The sequence below is a fragment of the Epinephelus fuscoguttatus genome, linkage group LG13 (assembly GCF_011397635.1).
Source record: "Epinephelus fuscoguttatus linkage group LG13, E.fuscoguttatus.final_Chr_v1".
Taxonomy (NCBI): domain Eukaryota; kingdom Metazoa; phylum Chordata; class Actinopteri; order Perciformes; family Serranidae; genus Epinephelus; species Epinephelus fuscoguttatus.
Window position 1 is genome coordinate 23617034 of NC_064764.1, and position 13910 is coordinate 23630943.

General features: G+C 41.6%; 1 long non-coding RNA gene across 1 annotated transcript; it reads right to left on the reverse strand.

Annotated features, from left to right (window-relative positions):
• Positions 1-556: 556 nt before the first annotated feature.
• Positions 557-8485, reverse strand: LOC125899821 (uncharacterized). The gene is made up of 4 exons (XR_007450777.1): positions 8396-8485; positions 8132-8248; positions 7975-8042; positions 557-692 (listed from the first exon to the last, which is right to left on the reverse strand). It is a non-coding gene; the product is annotated as an uncharacterized LOC125899821 (long non-coding RNA).
• Positions 8486-13910: the final 5425 nt, after the last annotated feature.

Here is a 13910-nt window from a genome sequence, read left to right on the forward strand (position 1 = left end):
TATTTGTTTAGTGTAATAAATGAACGCCAAATAAATGCCTTTAATTAATATTCTAATGTGAAATATCGTCAATAAATGGCTGCTATTTGTAACTCCAAACAACTGTCGTGACACGGACAGATTATGGGGAAATGGACCCCTGAACACAGACATCCCTCCAACAAGCCAGGGCAACCAATCAGATTTCAGGAGGGACTGTGCCACCTCTGGCCACCCCTCTAGATTAATTTAATCATTCCATGAACAATCTATTTTCCACAGTACATAACCATAAAGCTGTACATGTTGGACCTATTCTGCTGTATAAGTGCTCAGTGCTTTGTATTCCCTGTTTCTACTGTCCTTTTTTAGGGATGGTGGCCTGGGGCTTTGGCCGGGACCAGAACCTCCACATCGCCCACTCCTCCATGTATGTAGCTGCGTGCAGGGACAGGGATAAAAGACAAGCACTGTGTTGTAAAGCTGAAACTGGGATTTTTTTTTTCCCTTTCTTGTCTCTATTTCATGTCTGCTGCTCGCCCACCTTCTCACTGGCAGGAAGAGAAGTCTCCTACGCCTTGGTGGTGTGGGACTGAAGATGGAGAAATCACACTCAGTGTCTTGGCAGCTTCAGAGGCCCCCTGGAGGCACTGATTTGGAACTGAGGCACAGATGAACATTTCAGCGAGAGCGCGAAAACCAAGTGAGAGCTGCTGCAAGAAAGAAAAAACAGGCAAGAGACAATGCTGCTTTGGATTAGTTATGTAAGCAATTAAGATGTACCATGTTCTTCGTGATCTCCGTTATGTAATCGTAAACGAAATCACGAGTCAACTTCACACTGATCACCATAGGGTGAGGAAACACTTGTACATATAGAATAAACACATGCTTTTAGACTACTATTTATTTGTAAGTCTGTTACATGACTTCCACTCAGGTCACTGTACATTTATCTTTTACCTCTAGAGCTCATTAATTCATACCAGTTAGTAGTCTTAGCTTTCAAATACATAACCAGAATTCAGCCAACTTCTTTTCTTCAACACTGTGTACTCGAGTTTAAGGGGTTCAAATGAAGTCCAACAGCTTCTGGGCCCCATTAACCCACACATCCTCCCACTCTCTGTGCAGTATTTTTCTACACTGAAATACTACCTGACCCCAGATTTGTTGGGCGCGCTACTGGCTCACCCTTTTTTCCCCTTTAAGGGTGGTGGCCTTGTTAATAACCAGTGAGTGTGTGACGTGTGCTTCATTGTGTATGTGGAGGGGAGCAACTCTCTTGGGGTGTCATGGTGAAGACGGCAGGTGACAAAGAGTGATGTTAGTCAGTAGAATTAAGTGTCTAGATAAGCTAAGGGCTACAGTTCAAACTCATGAGAAGGCTATGTTTGTTGTTTTGTGGTGAAGACTGCAATAAAGCCATTGTTGGTGAACAGCACCTGAACGCTACGCCATCCTTCTTTCTGCAGAGTGGTCCGCACTGCTAGAAGCTAGTTACTAGCTAATAACGAGCTAATGAGCTAATTCAATGTTCATAAGCCAGCGTGTTCCCAACTACGGTTCAGAGCTGGTAAGCTGTCACGGAGAGAGGTTACATGTGGTCGTTTGATTGACGCATTAACTCAAGAATATTCAACATGCAAGCACAGAACTACAAAAATGATGGTCTTATAAACGGAGCCTTGTGGTAGTTCAGGCAGGCAGTAAGTCATATGGAGCCTGTTTAGACCTGGTATTAACATGTTGGTGATCTGAACACAAGTGGACAGACAAGATACATCGTTGTCGACACCTTGGCCTGACATGCGTCTCCAACTGGCCGCTTCATTACTGCTCTGCACATATTACGTCCACATTTTTGCTAGCTGCTCTGTGGCATGCTTGCTAGTCATGTTAGCAGTTTCGTCATAATAACTCAGGGGTAGGCAATTTGTGGCTCCGGAGCCACATGTTATAGAGCATTAGGGCAGTGATACCAAAACAACCACAACATCCTGCACTGATGACATAATACTTATCGGAGACACTTCAGATCTGGCCACATGGGGAATGTCGCTGACATCAGGGGGTGTACTTGGTCTGCAACAGTGTTTGGGTGGGTGGTGTGTGTTAAGTGGCATCTATATGAATGCCAGGACCCAAGGTTTTACAGCGAAACATTGTATTGTAACGAGATAGTCGCTGTTACTCACTCCATCCAGCAGTGGTTTTAATAGTTTGACTGATCAGTCTATGTCCCAATCCTCACCTATGGTCATGAGCTCTGGGCAGCGACTGAAAGAATGAGAACATGGATACAAGCAGCTGAAATTAGTTTCCTCCATGGGGTGGTTGGGCTCACTTAGAGATAGGAGCCCAACAACCAGGATAGTAAGGAGCTCGGACATCTGGAGGGAGCTCAGAGTAGAACCGCTGCTCCGTCCCACTGGTAGGAGGCCCCGGGGTAGACCCAGGACACACTGGAGGGACTACATATCTTATCTGGCCTGGGAACACCTTTGGGTCGCCCAGGAGGAGCTGGAAAGCATTGCTGGGGAAAGGGATGTCTGGGGTGCTCAATGCATCCTCATATACGTATATATATATATATATATATATGTACAAATCTATTACTAAACCTTGAGAAGTTTGCATAATCCTCCAGTGGTCTGTTCAACCTGACAGCCACATGAAACACAGTTTTTACCATTTCTTCACAATATCTTTCCCTGAGGGTGTATTCACCTTAAGAAGGGATGGAAGATGGAAATGAGATTCCATTTCTATTTTAATCTCTGCTGCAGCAGCTGCATCTCCTGCCCTGTCACCGTTTCCCACCAACTTTGAATACCAGGTCATTAGCGCCAAAGCCAGACTTTTACATTTCTCCAACCCCCACTGTTCCAGTCAGTCTGGACCCACACACACACACACACACACAAAGGACACACTAACTACAGTCTAATTGCATGCGCTGCTAGTCTGGCTTACTTAAAATCTTGCTGTCTGCTCTGTTTGAACTCCCTTTGCAAATGCCCCAGTTGCTTATGTTTTATTACAATCGATGCTTTGAAGAAATGGAGGAGGGAGGGCTGTGTGTGAGTGTGTCTGTGTGACTGGCTGTATGTATATTAAACAATTATAAAACCTTAATTCACATCTCATTACAACAGTAATCTGCTGAAATCAGCAACATTTGTATTCATCTTTATGTTGGCTGAATCACGTCCCTGATTAGTATTTAACACTCTCTGATTAAAGCCTGCACTCTTTGCCCCGGCAGTTCCCATAAGGCCGTTCTCTCTTCAATAAACAAGAATTAAAAGTGAGTCTCTAAGTTTAAAGGCCTTAAATGAGATAATTTGAAAACACCCCAAAACACAAGCACAATATATTAAATGTACTGACTTCTTCTGTCTAATAAAAACATATCACTTGTAAAATAATTAAGGGCTTTGTTGTGCAGTTATTATGCCTCTAGAATCTAGTTAACTGTGTGTAAAGTCGCTCTAAATAAAGCATCAAATCCTACTGATTTCAACCTTAAACATTCCTAATTAGAGAGTCAATCGTTCTCATCAGCAGGTGCTTTAATACTCGAGACAGTTTAGATCTCGGTGTCTTCCAGGGTTTGGCAGCAGAGGCAACTCTGACATCCCTGAAATGTTCAGGCAGGGTGGAGAGGTGGGGAGTTGTTACAGCTGATCAAGCAGAAGGAGGGAATCTGTTTTGTACATAGAACGACCATCCAAGCCTCGAGAATGAGGCTTCCTCCCGTTAGACATGAACACTGTGGAGCTCCTGCCGAGTCCTCCACCTCCACAAGAGAGGGAAACCAGCAGGGGGGAGCCTCATCACATGCTCTGCTATACTAAATATACAAAGACAGCGGGATTACACAGATTTTATTACTGCCACATTTCTGTTTGAATAACCTGGGCTGGAAATAATTTCCTGTAGAGATTCTCCGCCTGACTGTATTCAGATGCCCATGTAAAGGCTTTATCAGATTTATATACTATATTTGGTAGTGTTTATGAAATACTATTTTTATCTGTCATTTTAATGTCGGACTTTCTTGTACGGAAACCCGAAAAGGCTAGTAAGAAAAAAATTTTGGTGATACATTTTCTAAGTCTGATCTATACAGTTTTTTTTCTCTCCTATCTTAGAAATTAAAATTAGGTAAAAAAAAGAAGATTATTTGTCCGCCAAGCCAACTAAGTTTTAAGTTCCATATTCTTTTCACAGATGAGAAAAAGGTGTATTTTATTTTATTCATTAATTCATTTTGTCGAGGATCAGTTTTCTGTGTTACGTTTTTTAATCTGTGAAAATTAAGTTTTGACATGATTATTTTTCCAAGTCTTTCTTGTTGTAATTCTTATTTTGGGCACAAGAGGCTGAAGTACACATTTCCCCATGCATAAATATGACTAAGAACATTCATGTTTTTTTCAGGTGAGTTTTAATTTCTACATGCACTAAACACATGGTAAATACATATATATCATATTGTGTATTGGCAAGTTATGTAACATTACTGTCACACTAATTCAATTGTCAACTGAAGGATGGGATTAAAGTAAGAATAAGCATCAATATTCATTAAACAGCACCCAATTCTATATCATAAATATGAATAAATAAATAATATGTTATTTAAATCAAAATGTATCCAAAATGCTTATTTTGTTGTGTATAACTATAATTAAATGTACAAAATTATCCCATTCCCTTAGCAAGAGTCCATACGTCCCACTCATAACATCAAATAGTGCGACTCGCTGCAAGACTTACATTTTTCTGTGGCCAGGAAGTGCGTTCATGCCTTTCAGGTGGGAAGAAATTCTTTGTAACAAGGGTCAACATGCCCCCCGGAGAACACCTGGGAGCAGTTTGCTGGCAAAAGTTAAACTATCCCCAACATTTAGTTTGACGGCACTGGACTGCAGAATCAAACGGCCACAGCAGTGATAGATATTGCATGGCAGCTGATGGTAAAACATCCCACTCATAAGTGGTGAAGGGTCCCTGTTACCTTGACTAACGCTACAGAAAACTAATCTTAGCTATGAAGTCCACTTAATCTAGGCTTTAGCTGTTGGTTAGCCATGAACACTAGCCTATGTTTTCCCTTGCTATCAAGTAGGCTAAGAGCTAACACTTTTGGAAAGTGTGCTTCAGCAAAAGCTTTCACTTGTCTCCTTGGTCTTTTTCTGTCGTGTAAAGCAAAATGTAATCTGCATGGACAGCTGTTTAAAATCACAGAAATATTATGCTGTAGCTTGTATGTGTTTTTAATTTATTAGGCATATATTTACTGATTGATCAGCTTCCAGCCTGTCTGTGAGCTGTAGATTCCCCTCACTTGCTATGGTGGGCTGGGATATAAAATCAACATAACAACAACTATTTTGGTTCACAAAATGTCTGCTGTCAGCCAACCTGGTGATTTTTTTTTCCCTCATGTTGTGCAACACGTTTTTTTGTCAAGAAAATATCAAGTGTTGCATGCCTAAATTTGGCTTTAGAAAATGGATCACCAGTTTTTCTCACTTGCCTCTCAGGGCTTCCATAGACTCACGATGATGCCGTGTGTGTGTGTGTGTGTGGTTTTTTTTCGGTGTTTCTTTAAATGTGAGAAGTCAGTTTGGGAGTATTTACTCTTGTCCCCCATGTAGGAATACACCAAATCCTTCAGCTGTTGTATAAATCCATGCATTTAGTATTTCAATTTATAAATTTAGACGACTACATCACAGCGACAGATGGTATAGATTTAGGTTCAAGAAGCAACTGCGACAAAAACAGAAATACCCATCAGAGACGTTCTCCTTGAAACTGCGAGTTACTCACAGTCAGCTCTTCTCCATCCCTTAAGGGTTGCTTGTAAAATGTGTTTTTCTCTCTTAAGCTAATCAGATGGGAAAACTGAGAAACTGGGATAAAAATCTAGCAGGAATTTCTGGCACAGCTTCACCCACTCTCACTGTGCACGGAGAAGGGAATATTTTTGACCCCTTAAAACATTTCACGAAAAGCACAGACTGTTTTCTTGGTTTGATTTTGGTGAATCATTTCTCCAGGGACTGCAGGCTTGGCTGCTTTCTAGTCATCTGTTTACATAACAACATAACATATACGGCTATGCATTAGTGCTTAATTAAATGCAAAAAACATAATTAAGCCAGATACGAGTCAGTCATAATTCAGGTAATAACTCACAGCTAACAGACAGACTGGTCACCAGAACATGTGGGAGGTGAATGAAATAACAGAAACAACTGTTCAAGCTATTTAGTGAATACTTTTGTTATGAAATATGTAATGAATCATTTCTGTCAGGATTTTGGGACAAATAACACCAAACAATATGAATAATGGCAAGGTTTTCTATTTGAATGTATTGTGTTGAAAATTATTTGACAATAAATAAAAATCTAAATTGACTTGACTGACATTGTATGGGAGGGTTTACGGTTCCCTGTATAATGTAATGTACTGCGGTTTCAATAAAATGCTGCGTAAATAAGATACTCCTTCTATAAAATATGGCAACCTTTTATTAATTATATGGAAAATCTCCCATCCCATATGATTGAATGACTGTCTGCATGTTCCGTCTATTTTCACCACACTTGTATTATAAGAGACTGTACAATTATGGAGAAGACTACCCTATCTCTCAAACCCCCACACTGAATTTTTGTAGTGTAGTACTTAATTTTATTTGTCACATTTTTATTTGCATTGTTAGATGTCAGTTTATTTTATTGTCTGTTATTTTTGAAACGTTCATAATCTAAAGCTGATGTTTGTGACTGTATGCTTTGTACATTTTGAAAAGCTGTTTAGCTTTGGCTATAAAACATTGGCTATAAAACATTCTCAATTCCTAAAGTCAGCTCTGCCAAGTTTTTAAAAAGCACATTTACTTATCGACTTACTGTTGTGTTCAGGTTTTCCGAGAAGGATTCAGACAGTTTGCTTTAGTGAAACAATACCACACCATATAAAAAGTTAATTTGCAGTGAAAGTCATCTAATCAAAGTTTTTACTTAAAGGAAATGTTTGTACTTTGTGAAATACACATTTGTTTTTCTTGCCGAGAGTTCCAGTGGAGTATTTATACTCTAGTGTGGGATAAATACTGTATAAAGCTCACACCAGGAGCTAGCTAGCTTAGCTTAGCACAAAGACTGGAAACAAAGGGAAACAGCTAGCCTGGCTCTGTGAAAGATAACAAAATCTGCTTACCAGCGCCTCTAAAGCTCAGTCATTAGCTTACCAAGTTGTATTTTGTTTGTTAAATTCCTATAAGTGTAAAAAAAAAAAAAGACAAATCACTGTTTAATGTGGGTTTATGTGCTGAAATATTCCTAGGGCGAGACAAGTAACATCCTGAAGTCTCTGCTTGTTGCAGGGCAACTGGTCTACATTAAACTGCTTGATATACTATTGTGTTATTTAAGAACGATGTATTATATTTCAAAGACTGGTAATACATTTTGTATATAAAATCCTAATCTGAAAAGTAACTATGAACTGTAGAATAAATGTAATGGAGTGAAACATACAATACTTAGCTACTTCTGAAATGCAGTGGAGCAGAAGCAAAAGAAAAGAGGAATACTTAAGTAGGCTAATGTTGCTACCACTTAAAGGTGCTATATATGAAATTCATAAAGTTTATAGCAGCATACAACAGTTTCCTATGTAAATATATAGTTGAGTAGAGTAATGGCATCTTGAGCAGAGAATGAAATCACGTTTCTTCTGTTTGTTGTAATCGGGGCTTCCCTTTTTCGTTTCAGTAGCTGGGCCGGTGTGCAAGTTAACTGTGGGTCCGTCCCCCTTTGTCCCACTGGCTAGCTATTTGTTGTTACTCTGCACTGTGCTCGTATGTGTAACGGGTATGTGTTGGACCCATCTGCAGCACACAGGCACAGAGCAACATTTGATACTGACCTTTATTTATACACAGAGTAAACAGGAACTTGAATTTACAAAGCTCAGAGCTCACACACAGTCTCCGGGTCCAGGGTCCAGGGTCCAGGGAATGGACCGGGCTGAACCTGGAAGCGAGACCGAGAATTGGGAAGTGAGTCCTCGGACCCAAACAGTTCAGTCTGCGAGCAAATGGAGGTGACAAAGAGGAGCTTACTGATGGTGTGGTTGAGAAGGTGAGGGGTCCGGAACCAGAAGAGTAGTCCAGGGAAGCAGCAGAGCCGATGAAGGACGAGCAGGAGGTAAGTAGAAGCCATGCGATGGATTGAGGGGCCTACAGGTAAGTGAAAGGAGAACACTCAGGTGGGAATACTCACGCTGAAACGTCGTTGCAGGAAAACACCACACAGCCATAGCCAGACGGAAACCAGAGACGCAGAGGCAGAACTCATGGTTGGGGACAGAAGGCTAGCGAGTTTACCGGGAAACAGACGATGCAGGCAGGTCAGAGGCAGGCAGGGTTGGCTACGGGAGAGCAGACAGGTAAGGAGTGCTGGAAAGTCTTGCATGTGGGCAAAGAACAATCTGGCAAAGCATGTGTGCGCTGGAGAAGCTGAGTGAAGTGGGGTGATCATGTGGGAGGGGCTGGCAGGTAGAGTGGAAAAACACTGGGAGGGCCCAGACTCTGAATATCATATATTGCACTTTTTAACCACGGTACTTAAATACTGGATATGTAGCCTACTAGAGACAAGCAAACGCACTTAAGATTTGAAATTTAAATTCTGAACTACCCTCTCGAGATGATATACTGCCTGTCTGCATATCTAGACACCTCTTTGAGCTTTGGGTGAATACACCCTTTAGTGTCCGATAAAGGCAACATGGATTATGACCTAAACACATGTATCCAGTGGAGGAATTGTTCCTTGTTGTTTGCACAGATCCCCCCTCAACACACACACACACACACACACACACACACACACACACACACTCCTCTGTTACAGCTGCAAATTAGACTGTGAAATTGACAACTCATGTGTCGCCATCTGGTTGCCATGACACCTAGTTATTAGGCCTTCTGACAGTCCTAGCTCGGCTTGTTTGTTCCGTCTTTCCCCTCCTGCACATCGACATTGTTTCCGATATAAAAAGGCATGAAACATCGGGGGGGTAGTCGAGAGTGTGGGCTGAGAACAGCTCGGCTCTTTTCAGCGAATGGTGACTTCCATCTAAGGTAAGGCACCAGCAATAAATAGTTTGTCAGGAGCCTCTCATTTAGTGTTTTAAAATCCTAGAAAAATAATACATCACCATTAGAGCCTTTAAAATGTACATACAGGGTGCTGTTGTACCTCACAGTGAAAATGTTCCTGCTAAATGTATAATTTCTCCCTTTAACATTGATTTCCACAATCCCTCTGTGCCACACAGGTACAAAAGCCTCATTTCCACACATTTCAGCCCCTGTCTGGACCGCATTGAGACTTTAATGCTCCACTGATCAATGAGACGATTAAAGCAATTTAAAGGATCCTTTGTTCGGCCCGTGCATCGGACTTCTCAAAACTGCTGGGCTGGCAGGGTGTTCCTCTACGCCTCGTCTAACAGCCTCATGAACTCATGTCCCCTGGATTAAAAGTGCACAGGGCAGACATGGCCTTTTTGTCATGGACTGCTATATCGCACACAGACACCCCAGGGACTGTGCTGCAGTCTGGGAGCGATGGTGGTGGTGGTGGTGGCGTGACTCATGCAGCTCCCCCCCTTTCATCTTGACATTTGACATACTGATGTAGAGGATCTCAGCTGGAACAAACACGGTGTGCTGTGTCACAGCTGCAGAGTCTGTGCCTCTGAGCCCCTGGCTTACAGAGCTGAGAACAGGTAACAATGAGTCAGCGCCTATTTAATTCATACACCTACGCTGTGGAACTCAGGGGGTTGTTTTCAAGCTGATTTTATTTTTCTTTTCCACTCTGTTCCCTACTGAGAATCCAACATCTCATGATGCTACCTATCATGCCTTTAAAAGTCTTCAACTCTGCGAGGATTTGAGGAAAAGGGGAACTGGAGTGCAGGATGACATTTTAAAAAGTCCAAGAGACAAAGCTGCACAACAACTAATAGGCTGATTCCTGCAAAGCAGTCTGTAATCCATTCTCATTAAAGCTCTTCCACTGGACAACAGGGACATTAAAGTGTGTTTGACTATATTTTACCGCAAACACAAATGATGCTGCTGAAGACTGAGTGATGCCAGAGGGATTCTGCTTCCTAATGAACCCCACTGAGACCTCTCACCATCAGGTCCTTCAGCCCTCTGCCCCGTCTCATCAGGGTGGATAAAACACCTCGGCAAGCCAGACAGCACAAACAGACCACACAGGCTCGCTCTTCACCGGCTACGCTTGCGTCAGGTAGCTGAAGGTGGATGTTGACAAGCGCCTCAGAGGACATGCTGGCACACACTTTCCTTGGATCTATTAACTGCCGATTCTCCCAACAGGCCACTTCCACTCTGCATCAGTGATTCAAAACAATCTCTAAAATTAGTTGGGAGGCAAACCAAGGAGAAAGGAGAAGGGAAAACACAGAGGAGCCAGTCTTTTTTAATCATCTCTAAAAAACACTTTATCTATGAATTCAGTTTCTGGGTCCTTGCCCTGTCTGGCACAATGGATTAACTCCAAATCCATGTTACCCAAAACTGAAAATCTATTTAACTATTGTGTATTAGGTTCTCATATTTCTTGTACAATCTGTTTTTAATGATACTCTACAAAGGGCACTATAAGAAAAATATGGCCTCATATTCAAATAAAAGGAGGTATTACAGGTTAATTCTGTCATTCATCAAATTCTGTGACCTTACTTGAAATATCAGCTTTAGAAATTTCAAAATTAAAGGTAGATCTCTAATGATATGTGTCAAAGAACTGAAAAAAACAGCTCCAATAATGCTGTTCTAGACAACTGAAAAACATATTTAATAGGGCTGACAAAATAACGCGTTACTTTTGACTGATTTATCACAGAAAAAATAACGGGTTAAAAAAATTAACACTGATTAATCGCTCTCCGTGGTGCCATTTGACCCGGTGCGTCATTGAAGGCCACAGTGGCTTTGTCATATGATGGAGGCAGGCGAGATGACGCTGCTTAGCACTGTGAATTAAACGTTTACATCTAAAAAACACCCAGATGGAACTGTTGATAGGAACACCACTCTCCGCAATTTGTGCAGTAAGGGATTTTCGTACAATCGGAGTACTTAAAGCCTAAAATATCACCTCAACACAAAGCAGTTAGCAGCGAACCTGAAGGTCCCAGCTATCACAGCCTCTGATGCTAAAGCTAGCAGTCAGCCTCGTCAAGCCACACTCAACCAGGTGTTCAAACTGAGTAAGTCTACCTGTGACCAACTAACTTACTCTGTTGCAATGGACTGCAGACCAGTTTCAGGGTAGAGGACAGAGGAAAAATTGTGTCCAAAATCCATTAGCTTTACTACAACACATCTGCTAAATGATATCTCTGTGTCAAAGGAAATTTAGAGTTGTGTAAGTACAAGCAAACACAGAGTTGAGTCTCATCCTTCAGTCCAAGATGGCCTCTTCCTCTAGCCTCTGCCTGACAGTTTATTTTGTCTTTTTGGAAAGATGAATCAGGGTTTATCTGTTTGTTTGTTTTGTTGACATCTCCCATGAGCCTCTGTCAAAGCAGCCACTTTTAAAGCCTGATGAGAGCTGTAGTTACTGAATGCTAACAAAATGAGCATTTATGTTAAACAGCCTACAGTCTTACAAGGTATTGCCTGAGATGCCACAATAAGAGACATCTAAACAAATAAAAGCACAGGTAGGGTCCATGTATTCAATGTGCAGTGTACAAATACTGCTTTCCCATCAAATTAGCTCTGGTTCTTGAATCAGGATTGTTGGAATCTTAATTTTATGTAGCAAACCAGCCTGTGTTTTCACCAGTGTTAAGCCGAACCACAGTAATCAAGAATGAACTATCAACAGAGGGTGTTGCACAATGCACAATCAAAATAAACAGTATCCTAGTTGCAAGATAGCAGATCGCATTGGTTTCCTGTGGTGGCATGGTAGTACAGGTTTCCTGCTTCTAACCCCAGGTGGGGGATTCAAACCCTGGGGTGGGGGAGCCCTTCTGTGTTAAGTTTGCATGTTCTCTCTGTGTCAGCCTGGGTTTTCTCCGGGTACTCCAGCTTCCTCCCACAGTCCAAAGACATGCAGGTTAATTGGTGACTCTAAATTGTCCGTAGGTGTGAATGTGAGTGTGAATGGTTGTCTGTGTCTATGTGTCAGCCCTGGCGACCTGTCCAGGGTGTACCTTGCCTCTCGCCCAATGTCAGCTGGGATAGGCTCCAGCCCCCCTGCAACCTCCAACAGGATAAGCAGATATGGAAAGTTAATGATTACCTGTGAACTTTTGCTCTGTTATCGCAGATATTTGTTTTTAGCTAACAACAAACATGCATTAAAAATAAAAATAATGTTTTGTGCAACACTCCATCCTCTCTTTCCAATCTGTAGTTTTGTGACACGTCCACTGAAGTCGTCGCAGTTTGCACTTTGGGTCAAGGAAAACCTGCGATTTCTGGGTTCCAGCTGGTAACCAACCTTTTGGGTTCAAAACCAATTTATTTTTGGTAGTAAATGACTCCATTAGGTGTGTAGCAGACACGAAATCCGTTCCATGTTGGTGAAAAAGGAATAAAAGTGTGTAACCTTTCCTTCTTGTTCAACCAACAAGGAGGAGAATAACAAACTACCAATAGCTGTCTTCACTGATAAAGCTAACGATATATTCAGATCAGGCTGAGCCCATTAAATAAGCCACAGCTGAGGTAGGTGCAATCAGACTCTGAGGCTGAGTCACGGTAGAACAATGCATAAGCAGCAGTGACCATGCTTGGATTGTGTCAGACATTACTGGACAGACACAGAATTCATCTTGAAGCCCAAAAAAGACTGCTGAGAAGAAGGCAGTCCTGCCTCGGGCTACCTGGCCCAAGAGATAGCTCCTCTAGTTTCAATTTAAGAACCTCAGTGAGCAGCTTGACGCTAGCTGCAACATTTGTTTGCCTGAACACAAGAGATAAAGTGCAGGGGTAAGAGGCAACACCTGAAGGAGGTAAGCCAGACCTTCCTCTTGTTCCACCATCACGTGTCAAACAGACAGCTGACCGGAGGCTGGACAAAGAGCTTAACAGTTCTGCCTAATAACTCTGAGGGCAAGTTTAGAAGACAGGATGTGAGAAATGCCAGAAAGGTGTGTCCTTTGCTCTGACACTAAACATATCTGCAAAGTGAATCTCTTCCGGTCATATGTGGCCCAACATGATGAGACATGTGCAGGGCTTATTACTATTGCTATTAACCAGAGCTCAGATTGTAGCTCTCAAAAGACTAATCAACTCCATGGCAGTATTTTACTTCCTGTTTACTTCTCCCAAAGCCCCCAGATGATGGAATCTATAGCTCCAAAATGTATTTTCTCCCGAAACCAATAAATGTAGGACTTGTACCATCAATATTTAGGATTACATATAGGGTTAAAGCAGCACATAGTGCTGCAGTAGTATACTGTAAAACCGTATACCAGTTTGAAAATTGATGCTTATCATACCCTGTATATTTGCTTGTCTATGGAATTGAAAAAAATAATCAAACCAAATGGAAAATCTTAGCAGTGCATCTCCTTTTCTCCTCCAATGCCTGTCAGACTTTTTACACATCCATAAAAAATAGTCTCAAGTTTCAATTATAACAAAGCACCTATTCAACAACAAAAAAACCCTTCTGTTTTCATTGCTTTAAATGTCATTGTAACTCATACAGTAGTCTAATACCATATATTATGAATCTGTGTTGTTTTCTGAGGCAATTATTGTACCGTGGCAATCTCGTACCATTGCAACCTTGGCAGTACAAAGCATCATGAAAGAGTGGTCAAAACCAGTT